Source organism: Periplaneta americana, chromosome 3 (assembly GCF_040183065.1).
Source record: "Periplaneta americana isolate PAMFEO1 chromosome 3, P.americana_PAMFEO1_priV1, whole genome shotgun sequence".
In the NCBI taxonomy this organism is placed as follows: Eukaryota; Metazoa; Arthropoda; class Insecta; order Blattodea; family Blattidae; genus Periplaneta; species Periplaneta americana.
The window spans coordinates 74,471,797-74,497,748 of NC_091119.1; positions in this window are offsets into that span (position 1 = coordinate 74,471,797).

Below are 25,952 nucleotides of genomic sequence, written 5' to 3' on the forward strand. Positions count from 1 at the left end.
TTACTCTATTGATGTGTACAATGAATCTCTTTTTTTCCCGTACCCCCAATTCTACACAACTCGAGGTTAACTTTATTAACCCGAGTAACCTCAAATGGACCTTCCCACAGAGGGTCCAACTTTTTCCTATTCTCCTTTCGTAACAAGACCTTGGCTCCCAGAGCTATATCATAGGTACATTTTTCGTAACAAGACCTTGGCTCCCAGAGCTATATGATAGGTACATCTTACGCTAGACCTTCTGTCACAATCTTCTATTACTGCTCTGTCTATCACTTCTTTTAAGGATTTCTCATCCGCAACTGCTTACACTCCTTCTCTCACAGAATCAACGAAAATTCCATTTACAAAAACATTTTTTCCTAATTTAATTATTACCTTTTGTCCACTTTTTTCTCGTCCTCTGACCAAGAGTTAGTGAAGAGATTAGTACTGTCTAGAGTAGAGTGAATCAATTGTTCGACTCTTGCCCCCTATTGAGTAATACTTTCGTTCGAGTTCTGTTTCACCTGACAGAGTTGGGTCGTATAGTACATAAATGTTCGTTGTACAGCAAAATGTGTCTCTAGTTTTTCCTTTATATCCTCACATTTTTTTTTTTTCATCTGTTGGATGGATGTTTAAAGTTCTCCTGGCATTACCTGTAATCTTTGCTAAAATATATTTGATTAATATATTCTCCTGATTTGGGTTTATTAATGACCTAGCTGACTCAACATTATCAATAAATTCATTTAGCGCGGATGGTTCGCCTGAAAAACATTTTTCAAACAATTTAGCAGCAGGTGTAATGGGTAATTGAGCACTTATTCTTTGTTGTCTTAGAAGAGCGTTCAATCGGTCTTCTAGAATTGAATTCGTTGATCTGGATCTGATTGTGCCATGGTCTAACGGGCTTTCACTCGGATTAATAACTTTCACCAATATTTTAAGAAATTATAACAAGGGTTATAGCTATCCTACAAGCAAAACTCAGCTCGAACTCCTCGCGGCGCGCATTCTATACCCCTCTTACCCCCCTGCAGTAGGCGTGAGAGCATGCTGGGAACGGGAGCATACATCATCTGCGCGAGACAGTCACGCCCGCTGGTTTCTGCGCACTGAGTTTTCCTTGTTGAATGCCTGTAACAACGTCTCTCGAGACTAGTAATTCACTCACCCAGATGAAGGATCTGTTGACTAGTTGGCGCGCCCTGGCCGTCGATCCGCGGACCTCGTCACCAGCAACTGGTCAGTGAGCTTCTACGTGAGTTTCTAACAGCTGGAGAACCGGAGACCTTCAGGTAACGGGCACCCCGAAGAGGAACAGCAAGGCGACTAGGGTCGACGTTGATTCCACCTCGTGAAACAATCATGGCAGTATATGACGACTGTGGATACACTGGCCCCTTCTCATCTATCTTCAAACTCTAAGACACCAGGATCTGCAGCAGAAAGTGCTGCTGTCAGTAAACATCATAAATATAAACATTTTACAGATAACAATAGAGGTTTTATCAGGAACCGTCAGTGCTTATCTATTTAACAAATTTATTAGTTTACAATAATTTGTTACATTTATTTGGTTTTAAACGTTTTCGGCTTGATTAAGCCATCTTCAGAAAAGTTTATCCCTAAGTACATGAAGGTACATGTATATGTGATAGAAATAAATAAACCAATTAAATGGATCTCTGTAGAAGTAAGTAAACACACCACGAGATTAAAACATTACTGTATTAAAACTAGGCTATGTGAGCCAAGATCAAAATTATTAAAAGTTATTACATACTAAATTAAATTAAAACATGTGCGATACAGTTGTAATTGAGACAGGTTAGTATCTGTATTGAAGTCCAGATCTGACTGAGATATCAACCTGTCTATGTTTGTCTCAGGATGAACATACGTTGCATCATTCCGTCCATATATGTGGAAGCTAAGCATACTCCATCGTTATCTGAACTATAATGAAAATGGTACCGGCTGCTTATCCAAAAAAACAACCTTTCTCTCTTTGATTTGTCTGCAGTTTCTTGGGATACGGGGCACTTCTTGTAAAGTGGAGGCCACCAGTTTTTTAAATCTAACACATTCTCAGGTGTTCCAGTTCAACACAGGTGAACTTCTTTGTGAGCTGCTTGTGATGATCAATTCAGTTAACAGGTGAATAGTGTAAATTAGAGCTGGGGACGGAGCGAGTAGAACTGTTGAGTTACTCGGTTCTATCGGTTTATGTGCTTGGCAGCGGAGCACCGAAGTTACCGTTACCGGTCAGTTTAAACGTTCGAACAGCGTTTACGTGTTTTACTTAATTCTAGCAGGCAACAACGTAGGTACTGTTGTGTTTAAATATTTTCTGCTGCAGGACAAATTATTTCCTTGTTCCCAAAGCGGGCTAAAAGGCCTCTAGTATTGAAGAGGAGTTCATCCTATTATATGACCTGTCAAGTGGGCCTAATGAACACTGACAGTCTGAACATATTACTGTTAATAATAATAATAATAATAATAATAATAATAATAATAATAATAATAATAATAATAATTATTATTATTATTATTATTATTGTTGAAATTATTATTATTAATAATATTATTATTAAAATATTATTATTATTATTATTATTATTATTATTATTATTATTATTATTATTATTATTATTATTATTATAGCTACTAGAATGTTTGATTAATATTAAAATATGTTAAAAAAGGAAGTGAATTATATTTTATTCTATTTGTGTTTATTGGATTTGTGTTACCTCATCAGTCATAATTTTATTTGTATTAATTTCTACGAATTGTGTTACCTAATTACATTAATTTATCAATAATATTACTCTTCACGAAAGAGAACATGATTGTATTGAAGGCTAGTAATGTTATAAAAGAAATAAATATTATGTTCTTCAGTTTAAGATTCCACGTTTTATTGATTATTTTATCCACTCTCCGTAGGCCTAATAGTAAATAATTCTGTGTGTTATTTTTAAGTGTTTTAGGCAGCGCTTCATGGAGCCTGTTTTTTTTTTACTGCAGCTTTTAACGTTTACCTCACATGTTAATTTATTAGCTGTTAGTATTATAAGTTATTTTATCAATTTTATTTCGTCTGTCCTATATAACAACAATTAAAGTTAAATAGGTCTTTCATACAAAATAACTCCGCAAATAGTTGTAATCACGCAAATGAAATTTACAACCGCCATTTTTCAATGAAGAGAAGAAATTTTTTCTCGTCAATTGGCAAAGCGAAAGCGCTTTACTACAAGGCTTTTAAAACACGCTTGGTTCCACTTTCAAAGTACGTTCTAAAATCTACTCAATCTATCTAAATTTTAAATCTACCGCCACAAATTTGTACTCGGTTCAACCGAGTAATGACGTCACAGTAACTGCTCCGAACCGAACCACTCCGTCCCCAGCCCTAGTGTAAATCCTATCATGCTTCCGTAGGTTCCTTTTGATCATTGCAAAATCCCTATCGCATGGTATAATACAGTGTCCACGAACAGGAAGCTGTGTTATATTAAGCAGTTTATTGTAAAAACTTGAGAGAGTAGTTTTGCTGACTATTACACTTTTACTACGTCACACTACTTTCGACCAATAAAACGGTACGAAAGGACGTCTTTCAACCAATCATGGCCGCTTATCGCACAATTTTATCGCGTCCCTAGTATTTGTTTAATTTTATCGCGTCCTTAGCATTTGTTTATTTTTATCACTACCCTAGCATTTGTTTTTTGTTTGCCAACATTTTAAACTGCACTGGTCTGGCCGTCAAAAAACAGAAAATTACAAACCACTCCAGTCGATATACATCACTTTCAAATATGACTCGCATTTTGGCATTCAAGAACAATAATTAATAAAGATCACTGGTCATATATGAAGAACACCATTCGGAAATCTCGAATGAGATGAGGGATAGACCATGTACACCAACGAGTTCACTTCTTTTACGCACACGTCTAATATAACATCAACTGAACCACCAAAACATTCTAATTTGAAAATTGTACTTTCAATAATTGTTTCTTTTAAAATTATCCATGTTTAATTTTTATTTCATCATCGTTAATTAAAACGTTTCTTGTTTATTTCATCATCCCTAATTAAAACTTTTCTAACACTTGTTTATATTATTTAGGTTATGTTTGTTATAGCTTCTGCTATATATTATGGATAGTCACGTAACAGAGATTGTTTAATACTAAGATTTATTGAAAATCATCTGTCAAGTGACGTTGATTACTGGGATCCGGATGATTGAAATGGAATGCAAATGTTTTAATAAAAATGAAACTGAATCAACAAAGCCTTCTTGACCAGTAACAGTCCACAGAGTTCAATGATGATTCCATAGTTGGCACAACTGATACCGGTAACAAAAAAACATCATCATAAAACACTACTGCCATCTAGCGTAATGTTGAGATGGTACAATAATACATTTGAAGACAGTTGTATTTTCGTAAGCCAATTAATATTTTATTGTACACTTTGTTACTTCTAATCTTTATATAGCCTACTTTCTTCTGATCGTGTAATAGTCAATTAAATCCCACTCGAGTTTTGATTTTCTCTAGATAAATCAAAACCTCAAGTGAGATTACTGTTGATAAAAATTTACTTAGAAACAAATACAAACAAATTAAAATGGCAAAAAAAAAACTTACTTGCAGGACTTTCCAAGTCTTTTAGCCTCAATTGTTACCCTCTGTAGCTTGTGTATGAACTTCCATTAAGTCTGGCTTTCTGTATCATATTTCTTTCACAGTTTTCTGGCTATCTTCTACAGACGAATCTTCGTCTCTGGACAACTCGTTCTCCATGTTCTATCTTTCAATAGTTATCTCGAATTACAGATAATGTAAGATATAGCATATAAAAGCAACCACCAAATTAACGAAAGTTATGTAGTTGACATCCAAAGAAATTAAAATGTTGGAATGAAACAATCGCCAGTCACCAAATAACTGACATCCAAAGAGATTACGATACCGGAACTAGCTACAGCATCCACAACAGCATTGGGTTTGTTGTTAAAAGGGCAGAAACGCAGTCTTATGCCCATTTAACACGAAACCTAGAAACTAATGTCTCTCTAACCGCGTATTGGGTACTGATACATATGCCTCTTTAACATAGATTGATAGACCTACCTTTTAAAGATTCAAAGGCAGTGAAAAAACGAAAATGACTTATAGTGGTGGTTATGCCATTTTAACATTGGCGCGTTCATATATATATAGATATAATAACAATAATAATTAAACATTTCCTATCGGAGGCACTTAGACTAGTTGCATTTGACCTCATCGAGGATTTCGGCCGCTACTGATGACACCTATCGACAAATTTAAGAACAAACGAACGGCGATCACACATGTAAATGTTAGTGTCCAAACTATTTATTTAAATTAACCATGATTAATAATAATATATTTTCTTTATTAAGATACGCAAAAAATAGTATGCAATACAGGTGTTAAGTGCGTAACAGAATCTCGGAAATAGAGAAGGCTCGACTTCGTCTCGTCTACTCTAACTTATCTCGATTCTGTTATAAGGCACTTATCACGCTTGTATCGCGTGGATATGCATTCCTTAGAAATATATATTGTGGTTAAATGAAATTTGAATGTATCTGGTTTCGTCAGCAGCAAGTTGTGAAGACACAAAGTACAAAATGATGTTAGAAATATGACCAGATTTTTGTTAGTCGGTCTCATCTTCAACCTCTTCACCCCTCCAAATGTGTGGCACTAAACAGTTTGCAACTCTGTTGTTGCCAAGAAGTAATTCATAAGTCAGTAACTCTATTAACATAGCTGAAAAACAACTTATCACGCAGAATGCAGACTTCTGACATTTTTCATTCCCCTTTCACTCCTTCTATTTCAATAGGCTGAACAGTCTACCACGATCAATGCAAGGAGATAATGCAATAATTCTCTGGTGAATGAAAAGTTTTGTAAGTGGTTTTGGGCAATATTTATTTTGCTTTGCGTCATGTTTGCAAGTTTTATGCCATATTTTGGTATTTTTAGGGCATAATTCCAAACTTCCACAGTTCTTAGGTCAAATAAATCCTAACCCAACTCATTAATGTATATGATTTATTTGGTTTATAAAGTGCCGGTCTGTGGCTGCCTAAATGTGTTTCTGGTGATGTTCGGAGAACAAGAGGATACTCTCTATTCCATCTTATATACATTTATGTTTACATATTGACTTACTAGCTTCGATGACGCCGGCTGAAGATATTGAGGTAGATTAGCTACTTCCCTCCGTAAAACACTCCTGACCATGGCTTAGAGGCGGCTTTTCAGGTGAACCAAGTGAACCACAACTTCACCATATAATTTAAAAAAAATAAAAAATTCACTTTACTTTTACTATACATCACAATGCGACTGATTTTATGATATTTATGTTTAATGTACGTTCAAAAATCGCGCCGCGCTGAAGAATTAACGAACATAGCGCCGGTTAATCCACTTCTTGCATTGCGACGTTCTATTTCGCTTGCTATGGTTACCGTAGCAACAAGACTCCGATACGTTAAAGTCCTGCGCTGGTGAAGTGAGCACGATTTTTCTCTTGTTAGTCTTTCACTCAGCTATGGTTACCATGGCAACAAGGTACCACAAAACAGAAGACCGATCAGTTTGCTCAGCACACTTGGAAAAATCTATGAAGGAGTGATATATAACAGACTATATCCACATCTACAGAGACATATACCGGATGAACAATTTGCATTTATGTCAGGACGAAGCACAACAACGCAACTTCTCCGTTTAACTGAAACAATCACCACTGCTTTCAACAACAAACAGTATGCTGCGATGATGTTACTTGATGTTAACAAAGCTTATGACACTGTATGGCATATAGGTGTATACTACAAATTGATTCAAGTTGGAACAAACCCAAAATTAATACGCCTTATTAAGTCATACCTTTCCAACAGAAAATTCCAAGTTTTACATCAAGCTGCCTCATCAACAAAGTATAACATATACGCAGGTTTGCCACAAGGATCCAAGCTATCACCTATACTTTATAACTTCTACTTCGCAGATATCCCTACACAACCATATATTCACACGTTTCAATACGCCGACGACACCGCATTTTTATCAACCGCAGAAATCTACCATTTGCGATCAGTAGACTACAAAACTTCTTAAATAATTACGAAACATGGACCTACAGATGGAAAATTAAAATAAATCTTCTTAAAAGCTCTGCTGCAATCATTTTTCAAAAACGACAAGCCCAACCCAGGATCCGACTCAAATTATTCAATACATACATCAACTGGACTCCTAAAATCAGGTATCTCGGAATAACTATGGATAAAACACTAATCTGGAACCAACATGTCACTCAAGTAACAGGAAAAGCCATGGATAGATTTCTTCAATTATATCCACTATTTAAAACTAAATTACATGTCTATAAGGCCTTAATTCGAAGTATGATAACATACGCAGCACCAGCTTGGGCATATGCTAGCAAATCCGTTATGAACAAGATACAAGTTATCCAAAACAAAATACTGAGAACCATTCACGGCAGTGGATGGGGAACAGGTACACAACTTCATGATGACCTCCAAATAGAATATCTTCCGGAATATATACAAAAAATCACAAATAAACTCTATCACAAGGCAGCACTCAACAGCAACAAACTAATAAATTCTCTTTTCAGATATGATATAAACAGGAAATACAAACATCGCCGACCCAAACAACTACTTTCATAAACTCAATCCATCAAAATGACATCCACAAGATTTATACTATACTCATTCATAGGCATCTACCATAGCTGAAACAAATTTATATTCCGTTGGACGCATTCGTGTCGACGGAATTTAGATACCATGCGGATACCAAAGATCATAATATTCTACATAATTGAAGAGGAAAGGTTGATATCAACTGAAATTCTAACCAAAAAACAAGATAGACGACTTGTGTAAAATAGAGTAAACACCGAATATCGTGTCACTGGGTTCGCGCGTCGCCATGTTGGTGAGAGAATCTCTCTCTCTTTCTTTCTAACATAGTTGCTGCACGATGTTAACGCCAAGTTCGTGTATGCATATTGAAATTATTTATATTGTGGGCTATCATGAACTATTTATATCAATTTAATATGGGCTATGGATTCTCTAAACTTGGACATAAACATCATAAATGAAATTAAGTATATATAAAGTGCTCTACATTGTAACTAAAAAAAATAATATACAGGTGATTCAGACCACCCGTAACAGTAATTTATTTCGGAAACTAGTGCATTAAAATTTTCGAGACAGAAATATTTAAACTAAAGCACATGTGAACTTTCACTTGAGCTTGATTTCATTAATCAGCCTTAACAGGAAGTAGGGTCAGTGGCGTATTACTTTAAAATTTCAAATGGGAGTCGTGGTCAAATATGGCACCATTTGATAGAGCTCTTCAAAACAAACAACGTTCACAGGAAACGTTTTTATTAACTCCTACTCTTTCAATGAGAAAACGTACGAAAAAACAATGGGTGATTCAGACCACTCGTAAGTCATTTATTTCGGAAACCAGTGCATTAAAATTTTCGAGACAAAATATTTGTAACTAAAGCATATGTGAACTTTCATTTGAGCTTGATTTCGTCAATCAAGCTTAACAGAAAGTAGGGTCAGTGGCGTATCACTATAAAATTTCAAATGGGAGTCGGGGTCAAATAGGGTACCATTTGATAGAGCTCTTCAAAACAAACAACTTTCATACGAAACGTCCTTAACAATTCCTACTCTTTCAATGAGAAAACGTACGAAAAGACAATGCCGTCAATATTGAGGAATGTTACAATGCGAAAATGTAAACAAGACAATTATGTTGACAGATGTTACTGAAAGACTGGACAATGCCATTAATTTTTACAAATGTTCAAACTGTGTGCCGTTCTGAGCAGCACACACACTCGTACTCTTCTTCTAACACTGTCATTGACTCGTAACACTTCGGCGTGGTCAAGTGACTGGAAGAGAGATACGCTCCAGGTGTGCCAATAGTACAGAAGTTAACACGTCACGGTTTTTTCAGCATTTGTCTACAGGAGTTGTGTATCCAGTTTATAATGTTGAGATGACTGTTTTGGTCAGACGTGAAATACCAAAGGAGACGAGTTCACAACGTTCCGCCAATAAACGAGAAAAGGACTAATCAGGGTAACCAACTGTAACAATGAAAATTGTAGAAATTTAAAAGCTTAAAATTAATTTCGCCTATAGGAAAGTTACACTAAATGAATATATTTGTAATTTTTTTTACTGTTTTGCTAAAGAAGCAAGCACGAGTCTTGACAAAAGTGGAAATATAATGTACTGGAAAAAAAAAAAAAAAAACATAGTTATGGTGTTAGCGTTGCAGGTACTACTGTAGCCTATTACAAAGTTAAATTTTTCCGCGGTTTCGTGAGCGAGTGCGCATAAAGATCGCGTTGTGTGCATTGTAATTATTTTCTCTACTGTTCTTATTATATTAATTACTAGCCGTACCCGTGCGCTTCGCTGCACTTGTTATAAATAAATACCATTCACTTAAATCTGTTATTTTTCCAAATACAGCTTTGTTACAGTTAGTGAATAATTAATTTATTATCAATTATAAGTCGTTTGCTCCTGAATTACTTTCAAATTTGTATTTAGAACTATGAATGTAACTGTTATTACCATGCAATAGATTCAGGAGTTGTTCGATTAATTCTACTTTTGAGCTTGGTATTATGTTAGACCTAACAGCGTCTGAAATAGAATATATTTGTAAGAACTGAAGGTTGTTACTCTCAGCTGGAAGAAGGCTTTGTCACCAAACGATACCATTTGAAATAAGGTGTTGTACTGCCCTATATTATTTAAAACGTGTGTTGATAACGGATGTACTATTATAAGTATTGGTTGTGGAGGCTCTTTAATCTCAGGAAGAAAAACTTTTCCAGCAGCGCAAAGCATTCAAAACTAATTTACAAACATGTTAACCGAATTATTCTTGCAACAAAAACGGATTCTCCGTAGACCAAATAGTCGTATTTCAATTATGTAATTACTTCATAGTTTCATCTTTTATTGTATGACGTTATGACTAAAATACCTATGTTGTTAATTGTTTTATTGTAACATTCTACCATAACTGACCGAGTATATAAGATCTCGTGCTTAGAGGGATGGAATTTGGAGTTTGAGATGGACTACAAACCACAAGTCATGCTAAAGATGTTGGTTTGTTAATTATTCAATATGGAGTATTGTACACTACAAAGGTGATTTCTACACAATCATAAAAGTGAGCAATTCTACGACCCTAGGTGGTATTAAGCAATAAAAATATGTAGTTATGTTACTGAATAAATAATACTTAATATGTGCCACGTGTATATTTGTAAAATTATTCTATCTCTGGCTTTCATTCTTTCATAAAAAAAAAACGCAACGCAAATCATACGTAAAATTTCAGTACGGCACCTCCAAATAGCATTAAATTTAACTGCAGTACATATAGCTAAATTATTAGTTTCGATATTATATAAAGTTTTCTGTGCGTAAGGTTCTGTTTAGTCCTATCTTATATGCATTTGTGCCCAGTCCTCGATTCACACATGAGCTACTGTAATGGCATAAAGCCTACGTCCATCTAAACGAACTACACTTTCTAATGATGAAATAATTATTTAAATCTATTAAATAGTTTCTTGAGATTGCCTCATTCAACTCACAAACATTCTCTCTTTATAATATAATCCGTATATTAATCCGATTGTTGTTCAAGGACTCCAAGGCCGCCTTAAATAAATGCAGAGTCATTTTTTTATCTTTCTTACTCGTATATTAATGTGACGTGGCCATGATATAAAAAGCATTGTTATTTTAAAACAGATATATCTCGCCATAATGGTAATGCAGAATTCCTACACGAAAATATTATTATGTACTTCGGTACATCATAGTAATATCAGTCCTATCAACAGTTTGCATAGAATAAAACTTATCGGAAATCGATTTTAAAGAAACTTCTGTTACGGTATGTAATATTTTTCGTAAAAATCAATAATAAGAGAGATATTTCGATTTATTTAATTCAGGTCTCCTTATAACCTCCCTTTTAAATAGAGTATTTTGAATTACATATAGCCTAAATTTTAAGTTACAACGAACTTAATTTATATTCCAATTTTCATTTAAATCGGTTCAGGCATTATCGCGTGAAAAAGTAACACACATCCAGACAGACAGACATACAAATAAAAATTTCAAAAATGCGATTTTCGGTTTCAGGATGGCTAATTATACATGTTAATACCAATTATTTTTGGAAAATCGAAAATCACCAGAAAAATTTTGGTTACAGATTTATTATTAGTATAGGACTATTTTAAATAATTAAGAGCAATATTTGTTCATAAAATCAGTGTGCTTTAGGGATTTGGGCTCTTTATTAACAAATTGAAAGAAAAATGAAGATATCCTTCAAGAACTTAATGTATCATCGATACTGCACTATATCTCCAGATATCAGTTAAACTGGAAGGAACACGTCTTAAGAGTGGCTTCATCCAGGATCCCTAAGGTAATAATGAAGTATCGTCCAAAATGGGAAACGGTCACTTGTTCGACCTATGAAAATATGGCAAGAAAATCGCTTTTTCAGGCCGTAACAGTTCTTTTGGGACTAGTACTAGACAGGATGAAGATGATGATGATTAACAAATTTGTCCGCGGAAAGAAGTTTTTCTTAAATGAATCGCATTAAAAACTATTTGCGTAGTTGCATGTCACATGTGGAAATAGGTCTACTTTTTATAAGCTACAGCTCATCGTCTTCTTCTATAAGTAGGAAGAACACAAGGAGCAGAGGTAAAGGATAGTACACAATTTTGTTCGTTAAGAAAGCACTCAAAACTTAAAATATTTTTTTTCTTCAAAAAATTTAATGTATTAATTACATATTAAATGAAAGGAAAAACACTTTTCAATAATTATAAATATAATAATAATAATAATAATAATAATAATAATAATAATAATAATAATAATAATAATAATAATAATAATACACTGCAAATTACTTATGCATTAGGTACCGGCATATAGAACAGACAAAACTACAGAAACATCCATGGAGTAATAGTACATTATGCAACGAGCCTATAATGGTATTAATTAAGACGCGAGTTTCATAATTTTCATACGAGCGTCTTAATTACTATTATAGGCAAGTTTCATACGACTTTTTATGCTCGACCATATTGATTTTTTCCGGCAATTGGTGAAATGAATTTGCGGGAATGTGCTTTGTGAAATGCTGGAAGATGACGGTGAATTGATGTTAATTTGTGTGTTGTTTTTTTCGACTGAATTTAAAATTGTCTAATCTCGCGCTAGTTGTCTTTCGATTGCATATCCGAGAATAATCGATACTTGCGCTTTCATATTGCTACAATGGTATTTTCTGATTGGTGGAACACCTGAACTTTAATGAATAGGTGTACTTTAATGAGGCCCATTAAAGGGCTGCTACCAGGTGTATAATTACTACATTTCGGCATGGTCGAGCATAAAATACATATTCAAGCATTAACCTGTACCGATATGCAATTTATTTACACTGATGTACAATTAATGTGTTACCTACAATCATTTTATATATGCTATATATTAATACTGATGTATGATTAAAGTGTCATCTACCTACTTCTTTGAAGACAAAACTAAACTGTCTATAATTTATTTTATTACAATATTTTCTCAATCGTCGAATAATGACAAATGATTATTACCGTTAATTGACGATTTTATTATTATTATTATTATTATTATTATTATTATTATTATTATTATTATTATCATCATCATCATAGGCATTATCATCGTCATGTATTTAAATATATATAATTTTTGTTATAAAATTAGAAGTCGACTGACACTGCCTCACGCACATTTTACGTCACGAGCCGCCACTGCGCATGATTGGTCGCCAGCTAAGGAAGCCCAGTTGCTGAAATTGCCTAAGATACGACGGACGGTAACTGTTCAAGTTGTAAAGCGTGAGGTGAACCAGGTAGATTAGCTACTTTCCTCCGTAAAACACTCCCGGCGTGGTTGGCGGCAGCTAAGGAAGCCCAGTTGGTGAGATTAGCTAACATAATATGATGAACGGTAACTGTTCGAGTTGTGAAGCGTGAGGTGAACCAGGTAGAGTAGCTACTTCCCTCCGTAAAACACTCCTGGCCATGGTTGGGCTTGGTTGGTTAAGAAGAATAAGGGGAACAAAGGAACAACAAGGTTAATACATGGAAAACAAGACGAATATAAGGAGAAAAAGAGACATACAAAGAGAACAAATGAAATACAAGGAGAACAAGACTAATAGAGGAATAACAAGGAGTATGCAAGAAAAACAAACAAGGAGAATACAAATAGAACAAGGGGAATGCAATGAAAACAAGGGCAATGCAACGAGAACAATGATAACATAAGGAGAACAACTGGAATACAAGGAAAATCATGGGAATGAAAGGAGAACAAGGAGAATATAAGCAGAACGAACAATGAGAATATAAGGAGGACGAGGTAAATATAAGAAGCATAATCGATCGATCAATCAATCAATCAATCAATCTTCTTAATGTATCCAGCTGTTTGCTGACAACATAAAGACGACTATAGTCCACTGTAGTCTAGTCAGTTTTTGTTTTTCATGAGAAATGAGGGGTATTTTGGTCGGTGTTCATTATAGCTGCCTGTTGCTAGTAGCCAGAGTTGGGGTGTAGTCAATATATACTGCAGGGCTGTATCTTCTGCAACTGGTACCGATAATAATTATAATTTACTTCTTTTGTGGTTTATGGATGGACAGTATAGAAGAATGTGTTCCAGATCTTCATCACGATTATTACACCACAGACAAGTAGGATTATCAGAAATGTGAAATCGGTGTAGGTACAATTGTGTGACAATGTGACCTATTCTGGCTCTTGTTAAAAATGTTTGAACATGTGTGGGCAAGTTTTTGTACATTTCCAGGTCATTTGGCTTCTTTTGTACGGACTATAAAATCTTTCCTTTGTCAGAAGAGAGCCAAATGTTGATCCATAAGTTTATAAAATGAGACTTTACTGAAGCAAAAGCACTGGATAGAGATATCACTTGAAGAGACCTTAGTTGCAAATATGTTGCCTGTTTCGCAATGTTATCGGCTTTCTCGTTTCCAGATATAGCACAATGACTAGGTTATTGAAATGTTATTTCCGTCTGGAGTTTTTTTTAGTTTACTTAGTTGTTACTAAATTGGAATAATTCTATGTGCATATAGATTTGATACATATTTGAAATATAACTCCCGTGGAGTCGGTAAGTATGCAAATAGATTTTTCAGAAGTTTGAGTAACACACTGAAGAGCAGCATCAATAGCTAGCAATTCAGTGTCAAGACTGGAGGAGGATGAACATGGTATGAAATAACTTTCTAGATATTTTGGAATTAATACCCTGCCCTTGATGTTCCATCATCAGGATTTAGAGATCCATCTGTATAAATCTGAATATGATCCTTCTGTTTTCTGCAGATTAGTTCCATAGCATCTAACTTAAGAATGTATGGAGAATCATTTTTCGCATGATTTCCTGGAATTTGTATGCTATGTTCTGGAATCACAATGAAGTACAAGAAGAACAAGGGAGAAAAACATAATAAAAGGAGAGTAACTAGATAAAAGGACAAATGGGGAATCCAAGGAGAACAAGGGAAATGCAAGGAGAACATGGGAATTCAAGGAGGAGAAGAGGAATACGAAGCGAACAAGAGGATTACGGGAAGAACGGGAGAAAACGAGGAGAATACGAGGATATGCATAGAACAGAGGGGACACGAGAACACGTGAGATACAAGGAGAATAGGGGGATGCAAGGAGAATAAGGGGAATACAAAAAGAACAAAGGAAATATGGGGCGAACAGGGAAAATACGGGGAAATGCGAAGAACAGGGGGGCACGACAACACGTGATATAGAAGGAGAATAGGGGGGATGCAAGGAGAATAAGGGGAATACAAAAAGAACAAGGGGAATATGGGGAGAACAGGGAAAATAGGGGAAATGCGAAGAATAGGGAGAACACGAGAACACATGAGATAGAAGGAGAATAGGGGGAATGCAAGGAGATTAAGGTGAATACAGAAAGGAAAACGTTCTATATAATGTCGCGAGAAGTCATTGTTTAACATAAAGAATAATGTTATGAGCAGTGGCGGCTGATTGAGGCAAGCGAGGCAGTCATTTGACTTAACTGAAATCAAATTTTGTGTTTTTGTATAATATATTAGTTATTTGAATGAAGCATATATATGGCATTAGAAGTATTTGAATACTTTGTGATGTATATAGACCTGTCTTGCAGTAAAATTTGTTCCTGAGGTCAGGAACGCTCGTGCCGGGTCTGGCTTCTGCATTTCGTATGTTTTCGCGGCTTTCAGGTTGCGCTTGAAACGTTGTAGCTGAAGCACAATTCGTCTGGCATCGTGGCCTGGTCAGCTTTCACTGCTCCCATCCATGGACCAGTCTCAAGGGTGGAATAGGGTGGGTATAGCAGTGGTGACTTGTCTTCCTGAAAAGACAATAAACAACATAAAAATTCTCGCTGTTTAGCAGGCAGAGACTCACACTGTTCTCTCCCCGTATGTCTCAGCTTATGACTTAAGCGAGGATGTTGTACTATTGTACTTCGTAATACGTGGTACATTCATTAAGTTCTGAGACATAGGGCATAGTGGCGGTGTGGTGCACTAGAACGGATAGGTGGCGCCGTGATATGGTACCTTGTCAGTTAGTCTCTCGTCCCAGCATCATACAGTTACGTGCATGTAGTGTAAGCAGAACTACGGTCATTGTTGTGACGGTGATTTGAATGCGCTCGTCGGAACTCGAGTATGTTGCAGTTTGAGCAACTGGGAAACGTCACGTTCTGTCAGAAATTAGGCGAAACTGCTATAACCGATCATAACTGGAGACGAAACATGGTGTTTCCTTTACGATCCGCAACTGAAGCGACAATCCGCCACCTGGAAAACGCCATTATTTCCACGACAGAAAAATCCGCAACAAGACAGGTCAAAAGGCAAGGTGATGCTTTAACAGTTTTTTTTTTTCATTCAAATGGAATTGTTCACATAGAATTCATCCCACAAGGTGCAACTGTAGACAAGATCCTCTACAAAGAGATTCTTGGCCGTTTACGCAATTCAATTCGTCGTAAGCGTCCTGAGCTTTGGCATAGGAAGAATTGGGTGTTGCTACACGACAACGCCCCTGCACATCGCTCCATCCTTGTCCAAGAGGAACTTGCAAGGCAACAGGTCGTTGTTTTGCCACACCCTCCGTATTCACCTGATCTCGCACCATGCGATTTTTTTTCTCTTTCCCCTCATGAAATCAATCCTACGTGGGCGTAATTTTTATGCGGCCGAAAAGATCATAACTGCCACAAGAGAAGCCATACGGCGTCTTCCAGCCAACATCTTTCAGCAGTGCTTCCAGCAGCTACACCAACGTTGGCAGACGTGCATAGCGGCCAACGGCGACTATATTGAGGGAGGATGTCGATCTGTTTAAGTGTACGCCGTATCATACGGCATCTTCTGAGACATCCAGATTCTTGTGGGTGCCTACCCTTCAGGCGTCAGTGTCAGAACTTAATGACTGTACCACGTACATTAGCGAGTGTGGTCCAATGTTGTTATGTGTTTCGGGAAAATATAAACAGAAACATATGCGAGAAATAATGATTATGTAGTTAATTCATTGTTAGAGTGACCTTTTTCGAGAAGAAATGATCTTGAAAGAAAGGAAGTTTTAAATAAAGATATAGCCTACGCAGATATCTACGCCATCGCTGACAATTTTTCTGACAGATAATGTTAAAACGCGAGTTTCTATTGCATACTAGTATAGGCATAATCATGAAAATGAGTAGTGGTAATATGGTCAAAATAAACTTTTTTGTTGACCTTGTTTGTTGCTGTCAAAGGAAAAAATAAAAATAAAATAAAAGAAAGATAGATAGAAAGAAAGAACAGTGTGTCTACTGAGACCTTTAGCGATCTGAAAAATATTTTTAGAGGAATTTCAACAAATATTTCTTCAGCTGAGCATAATATGGGTTGCTTCATCACACTCAAACAATCACTGAAACAAACTCACAGCATAACAACTTATTTAATGACATTATATTTCATTAATAATAATAATAATAATAATAATAATAGTAATAATATTACAGTAATAATAATATTAATATAATCAACAATAATGATTAATATCGTAAATTAAAATTTGCTATCGGAGGCACTTGAACTAGTTGCATGTAGCCTCACCGAAGTTTCGGTCACCGGCCGTTACTGGATATGAGAGACATATTTTAGAAATTAAGATATTGTTCTTTCCAGGACGCTTAGCATACTATACTGGCAACATGATTACACCTAGATAGAATTTCGAAATAACGCATTTTTGGACATGAACAACAATATTTTGAGGGACGTATGTTTTAGAATTAATAATAGAGTTATTTTCAGTGGGATTACGTACATTTACATACCACATTAGAAACATGATAAAAGTATAATTGAATTGCTTTTTGATGTGCGTACAATTCTTTGTCTGTATGTAATGTATGTATGTATGTATGTATGTATGTATGTATGTATGTATGTATGTATGTATGTATGTATGTATGTATGTATGTATGTATGTATGTTCTCTATTCAGATCTACACGCTTTGACCGACATGTGCCAATGTTTGCACATTTAACTTTCATAACCAGGAGAAAAACATAGACTACATTAAAATTGTGGAAATGGACGTTAATTTAATAAAAAGAACAGAACACATCACAAATGCTAACCACACCCACAGACATATCAACACAGACATGGAAATACTACACATCCATCCAAAAAGCCAGAAACTAAACACACTAAAACAATATGAAATATACAGACACACGAAAACACATCCCCAACGAAATTCTCAACACACAACTCAATTTCAAAACACACACACTCTTTGACTCTACACTATAGGCCTACTACACGAGCGCACCCTCACAGGAAACAGAACAATAGGCGCCAAGACCAACAACGACAGTTCTGAGGATGACACATAAATAGGTCGAAACATGTAAACAAGGTACGTTGGAATTTAACACAAGAAAGTCTTATGATACACATTCCGTAATAAAAAGAATATGTGTGTGTGTCTAATGTCTACCCACTTCACTTTGCGTGATTCAGGTTCTGCATACTGCGGGTAGATGGCAGGACTGTGACTCATTTTCGAGTTGCATACCACTACGGCGGGCCACGTTATGCATGATGTGTATCTGTATCTGTACAAAGTTCGGTCTCCAAACTTCCCAGATTTAACCCCTCCTGACTTCTTCGTGTAGGCTTTTGTCAAAGACATTATCTATTCACCCGAAACCCAGGAACATTGATGATCTGAGAGTAAAAATTACTCAAGCTTCTCAACAAATCACCCCTCTTATGTTGCAACGGATATGGGCTGAATTGCATCACCGTTATGAGTTGTGCAGGGTGCGCAATGGGGGTCATGTTGAGCTCTGAGGAATCTCCATCTTTCAGTGCTGTATGCACAAAGTTTCAATAAACAAAGTTCAGTAGTAAATGTTTTACGGTGTTTTTATTTTATTCATACCCAAACGGACATTACGTCCTGTCAGTACGTAATTTTACTACCATTGTTACTTTTATCTTATTTTAACCAATGACATTTACATGCACCATTGTTTTCCATTATGTTCTCTTTTTCACTTCATATATACTTCACTGTGTGTTCGCAATATAGGCCTAATGTACTCTGTTGGGTTATTAATTGATCTGAAGATGATGGTTCCTTCGAACCGAAAACGTTTATCATTTATTTTTTAATATGTAAAAATAGCATCTGTGTGTTCAATCACATTTGTATACTGATAAGTTTGACGGTTGTTACATAAATTTTGAATATTATTGCACAGTTTGTCGGACCCAAAATGGTTTTCAAATCAAGTAATGAAATAGTTTTGGAAGTAAATCCCGAGAAGACAAAGTGTATGATTATGTCTCGTGACCAGAACATAGCACGAAATGGAAATATAACAATTATTGTAAATTTATGTTTTGAGAAGCTGGGCAATTTCAAATATCTTCGAGGAACAATAACAAATATAAATGATACTCGAGAAGAAATTAAACGTAGAATAAATAACGGAAATGCCTCTTATTCGGTTGAGAATCTTTTGTCGTCAAGTCTGCTTTCAAAAAACTGAATAGCTATAGCTATTACCGGTTGTTCAATATGGTTGTGAAAATTGGACTCTCACTTTGAGGAAGGAACAGAGGTTAAGTGTGTTCTAGAATAAGGTGCTTACGAAAATATTTGGGGCTGAGAGGGATGAAGTTACAGGAGAATGGAGGAAGTCATACAAAGCAGAACCGCACGCATTGCATTCTTTACCTGACATAATTGAAACATTATATCCAGATGTTTAAGATAGGCAGAGCATGTAGCACATATGGATGAATCCAGAAATACATACTCGTATAGAGCAGGGATGCAGAACTCACAGAGAGAGGGGTGGAAGCATGGGGAAAGCATTGGTTCCCCTTCCACAGTCCACCGGCGTTGAATGACTTCTCCGTGACTACTTGACCATGTGACAGATTACAGCAAACTCGTGCTCACAGAAAAAAATGACGAAAGTATTTCCGACACAATAATTAAAACAACAAATTGTTCACAAATGAGACAACGTGCTTTGCGATTATTTTGAATACAGAATTATTCATATTCCCCATTGCTCTTTAAACTAGTACTTTCCGACCGATATTGCTTCGAATTCCACCTCTAGACAGTGAATACAAATCTTCTGTGCTTTATAATGTGGATGACGCGTGGCCTTGGGGTAGGGGGTGAATGACGTAGTCCAGCTCCTGACGTATGCTACAATTGGAGCGCAGTTCTGCATCGCTGATATAGAGTGTTAGATGGAAAACCTGAGGGGAAAAAGATCTTTGGGAAGGCCGAGACATAGATGGGAGAATAATATTTAAATTAATTTGAGGGAGATGCGATATGATGGTGGGAACTGGATTAATATTGCTTAGATTAGCGACCGATGATGGAGGGCTTATATGAGGGCAGCAATGAACCTCTGTGGTCTCTAAAGGCCATTTGCAAATTAAATATTATAATTAAATATTATTATTATTATTAGTATTATTATTATTATTATTATTATTATTATTATTATTATTATTATTATTATTATTATTATTATTATTAGGGCTAAGATTTTGATGACCTATAAATCATGAAAAAATGTCGTAAAAACAATGCAATTATGACCTATAAATCTTAAAAAAAATGCCCTTAAAATGCCCTAAAATTGATCGTACATAATTGGCTTAGTATGTTATGTTTTTTATTTAACGACGCTCGCAACTGCAGAGGTTATATCAGCGTCGCCGGATGTGCCGGAATTTTGTCTCGCAGGAGTTCTTTTACATGCCAGTAAATCTACTGACATCAGCCTGTCGCATTTAAGCACACTTAAATGTCATCGACCTGGCCCGGGATCGAACCCGCAACCTTGGGCATAGAAGGCCAGCGCTATACCAACTCGCCAACCAGGTCGACCTTGGCTTAGTAGGAAAAGAAGTTTTGTACTACTTAATATTTAGACTAGTAATTAAATTAAATTTTACATAATTTTTCTAAGTAGTACACTTTAATTAATTATTTTACTTCATGTAGTTTCCATGTATGATTGTTTACCTCTGCTTCGGCATGTGGACGTGAGGTCAGTAGTCGACTGGTCGGTCTTGGCCCTTCATGGGCTGTAGCGCCATGGATTTACTTTACTTTTAGTTTCCATGTAGTCTACCGCAAGGCCACTCTTATCTGGAATTAGCAAGTATAGATGAGTCTACATTGAAGGGGTGGTTGGATTGATCCATTACATGGGGTGTACTACGTTAAAATGGCAATATTTGTGTAGAAAAACGATTAAAATATTATACAAAATAATGGGTATTAATGAACAAAATATGTAAAGAAAAATCAAAGGAAATAAACATTATTTTACATTAATAGAATTTAATTAATAATTTGCATAGAATTGGAATATATCAGTTCCCTAACTGCCCATTGTGCAACTCAAACCAAGAAATGGATTCGGAACACCTCAAAATCTGTGATTCAGTGCCTGGCCATGATAATATCTTTGAAAAATATTGGAGTGCAAGAGGTCAAATGACTTTGTCAAACGCCTGGCATTAGAAAACAACAACAATATTAATAAAGGCAATTTATGGCCAAATTCAAATGACAATACCTAAAAAAATGACCGAATAAAACAAAAGATGCTCTTATGAGTTGAAACAGGCAAAAAATGCTAAAAAAATGCCCTAACACATATGTCTCAAAACACTCAGTTTATCACATAACATATAAATACTAAAGCAGCTATGCTTCTGGCTTACTAGAAAAAAGATGCAATTTCATCAAAATCCTAGCCCATATTATTATTATTATTACTGTATTATTATTATTATTATTATTATTATTATTATTATTATTATTATTATTATTTTATCAAAATTTAGTAAAAAGTAGTATTTATGATTTTAAGTACAAATTACCATGGCTCACCCAAATATGTAATTAGGTGATAAAATATGTGTACCTTACTCTATAATTAATATGTACCACCTGTATATTTCAATCGCACGTTTTACAAAGGAACTAAGTCAAAATTTGCATTTTTGTGATGAAATGATTAATACTTCCATGAAGTATTGATTTGCAAAGAAAGGAACTTAGTCAAATATTCACCTGTATCTTTAACATCAAGTTGATATTTATAGTACGGGACTGGTATACTCGTATTTAGCCTATCTATTCATTAAAATAAGTTTCTTTACTCTCCTAAAATGTAGCAAATTTTGACTTAGTTTCTTTCTAAAAAGTGCTATCCTTTGTAATATTAATACATTTCTCGCTTTCACTTGACCATGAACCAGCAAACAGCTGGATACATTAAGAAGATTGATTGAAAATAAACCTTACAATACAAATGTTAATATATTTTAATAGTATTTAATAATTAACGCACGTAATTATATAAAATCTTAATTATTCTGTTCGGTGTGATGAATGTGTTCCTTTTTAAAGGCTACAGATATTTTGTAATTATCTGGTTTTAGAGCTGAAAGCTGTATCCTTATTCTTGCTTCTGCATTTAGCCTATTTCAGTAATTTGTTTATGATTAAATACGCAGGGAATCCAGATATGACACTGATTAATATTATATTTCTTTTTAGATCTTTAATAGTATTAATGATATTAATGAAATGAAATATAATAATTATTCATGTTTATTTTGTAATTTTACGATTAAGTTATAATTTCATTATTGGTGATGTTTCATTATTTTTTTGATTCGTATTTTTGTGACTTTATACACATTTTGCAGTAGGCCTATTCTCCAAATTTAAAATACAATTTAAATATTATTTACGATTCACCGAATTCCACACTTTCACAAGCACTGCATTATACGATTTATTTTCTTCGTATTGATTGATAAGGAAGGATGGTCATAAGACAATCTAATGTATTAAAACAATAAAACGTCATCGTCCTCAGTAATGGTAATTTCTAAATTGCGTCACGATTTCGGTAGTGTTTTTAATTGTGCTTATCAAATCGAGGCTTATTTATCAGTCTCCAGTATACACATTTTTTATTTCTAGAATCGCTATTGACGCTACAAAACGTACATGCTTTTATTCCCTACTTATTGTTGCAGTTTTCAAGCAGGAATTGTAATATAACTTATAAAGCTTACCTCAATGGGAAGAAGTTCATCCTGGTTGTCCCATGGAAATCGAACCCAGCTCCTCAATTCATATTACGCGCCATAAAACATCATCTTTGCTTGCTTTAATAGAAATCAAAACTCAAAATGGCGATTCAATATGTCATTTGCATTGTTGAAGGCGGCATTATTCCGCGTTGAGAGATGAACGTCGATTACATAGAGAATGAAAAAGTGGAACTAGCGTCAGTGAGTAGGAGCTGTAGACAAGAAAATCGATAGTCCTTGGGTTGAGAACTTTCGACCTGATTTTAAATGTAATCAACCTTTATATTTGAAACGTATTTTTAGGTTTTCTAAATAAAATGATATAACGTATATTATTTTATGATGGAGTTATGTATTGCATTCACTTTACTTGATATTTATGAGTATAGAAATCACAAATCTTTACTTTTTGCGAGAATATTAATTTCAAAACTCTTTGGCTTAGAGATCTTCTTCTTCTTTTATTAATTTTGTAGCTGAAACTTCATTCTGTACTATGTTGGCTGTATTTTCATAATAGTTAGAAGATGAATCTTAATGTTGCGACTGCCCAGTTTAGAAATCATAGTTCTTCCTACGTGTTCATCTGTGTATATGGTTTAAAAAATAGTTATTTATGCTCACCGCCGTCTGGATCCCCTCGCCTAGCGTCTCGTTACGAATATGCTCAGTGAATTTAAGAGAGCAGTGTATTATGATGATAAATGATTCAAAGAATTTTAGTTTTGTCTTCAAATATGCAGAAATTTGATCCAAACAAATGTAACTTTTCGTTCTGAAAATAAATTTGGAAATGTTAGCTACTTTTGTTCACAATTCTTCACATTTGAAGGACGAAACTAAAAGCCTTTCAACAATTTATTATCATGATACACTGCTCTCTTAAATTTACTGAGCAATTTGTGAATTCAATCAATGACTTTCCCAAAACACGCTATGAAATGTTTCATATAAATAATTTTTATCTCGAAATAAAAGCAAAAACGGACACAATTGTATTAAACTTTTTTGTTTGAAATGTCTCAAAGAATAACCCTCTAAATTTAATGACATCACTTGCAACTCACTCTGCAGTGTTATTAAAAAATACAGTTTCGTATGTTAATAATTTAAGAGTTTTTGCATTTGAAACGAGACGAAAATCTTTTCTTTTCTAATATTCTCCTTGGTGTTGCCAAAAACTGAACTATTAATCGACTTAAATCCTTTTCAAAGTCGTTCGTGGGTGCTTTTATTTCCTACGTTTTCTTATCTTAATGTTTTTTTTTCTTTCCAAGTGTCACAAAATTGTTTGTTTACTTATTATTCTTTATGAATTGATTAGTAGGCCGATCTATCGAACCCTTATTTAGGGCGGCTTTTGTTAATACAAATTATCTTATTTAAAAGTCGATATATTATTATTTTAAGCCATGGAGACAGGCTAAAGTCGATTACTCTATGAATTTTAACGAGTTTAAGCACTGCCATCGTGATCTAGACTAGGCCGTAATGCAGGATGTGTGACGTCACTCGAAGGGGGGGGCTTTTCTATTTGAGTATACGGAGCTGAGTGAAATATATTACTTTAATGCGTGTCGGTGCTCAATTTATTTAGTGTAATGTGTGTATAAGATACGTTCACTTCTTTGCTGCATAATATGTTGCAGAAATAATTACAAAACTGTGTTATTTTAATGTGAACGGAGTTTTACATGTTAACACAACCTGTTTGCATCAACATTTTAAGTTTGGAATGGAAGCTATTTTGAGATTTAATAAAGAAGAATTATTTATATTGTGATTTTAATTTAGCACATCTATCTTCCATACTTGTAGATAGAAAATTTACCACAGTCCCTCCTATGAAATAAGTGTAGGTACGTACGGTTGTGTTACTTCATCTGGTAGGTTAGATAAATAGAATTCAATACGACCCAGAATAGTAGGGAACAAATAAATAATACAATTAAATTGTTATTCAATGCAATGTGTGCATAAGTTCCGGTTAGTTCCATTTATTTGTTGCATAATGTGGCAGGAATAATTATAAAACTGTGTTATTTTTATGTGAAGAGAATTCACCATGTTAGCGTAACCTATTTGCGCCAAAATTTTAAGTTGAGAACGAAAGCTATTTTGAGATTTAATTAAGAAGAATATATTTAGGATAAACTTCAGAACACGGTTATCTTCCTTACTTATAGGTAGAAAATTCACCACAGTCCCTCCTATGAAATGTACATACGGTTATATTACTTAACTAGGGTTAAACGAGCGCTGAGGTATAATTCCGGTAACTTCTGAACTGAAAACAGTTGATTTTATTTTTTGTGGAGATGCATTCCATCCTCTAAGCAAGGCATAATAAAAGCCTGAACTAACCGAACTAATTAATATATGCAAGGTGTATGAATACGAAGGGAACTACCTCAGCGCTAGTTTAGGCCTGGTAACATATTAAACTAATCAGACTGGAGTACCGTATGAAACGAATAAATACAATTGAAGTGTAGACAAATTGCATTTACAAGTTATACGTAGCATTATGCTTAATTATGATGCATAATTGCGAATATAGAAATAAGGCAAGTACTGATAGAGTAAACATAACCTATAATGTCAACACATCAAAATATGCGTGCGATGCAACTGAAAATTGTTGAAACGTGCTTAAATGAATGTGCAAGAATTTCGTAATGAAGCGAGCGTGCTTTATTTCAATTAATTACAATACTAGATACTGTAACAGTAATGAAAACTGGTAAGTATAATTTTTCATAATATACTATATATATCCCGCTTTTAGTTCAAGTTGTGTATATTATCAAACGTCGTATTATTTATAATGTAGATCAGCCGCGGCGAAAATGCGACTCACGAGCACATTGTGGCTCGCAGTGCATTTCCCTTGCTTCCTACCTACAACCCCCACCGTCTCACTCACTGGAGTCAAACTCCGTTCCATGTATATTTGTCTCTGACCTGCGAGTGGCGTATCGTC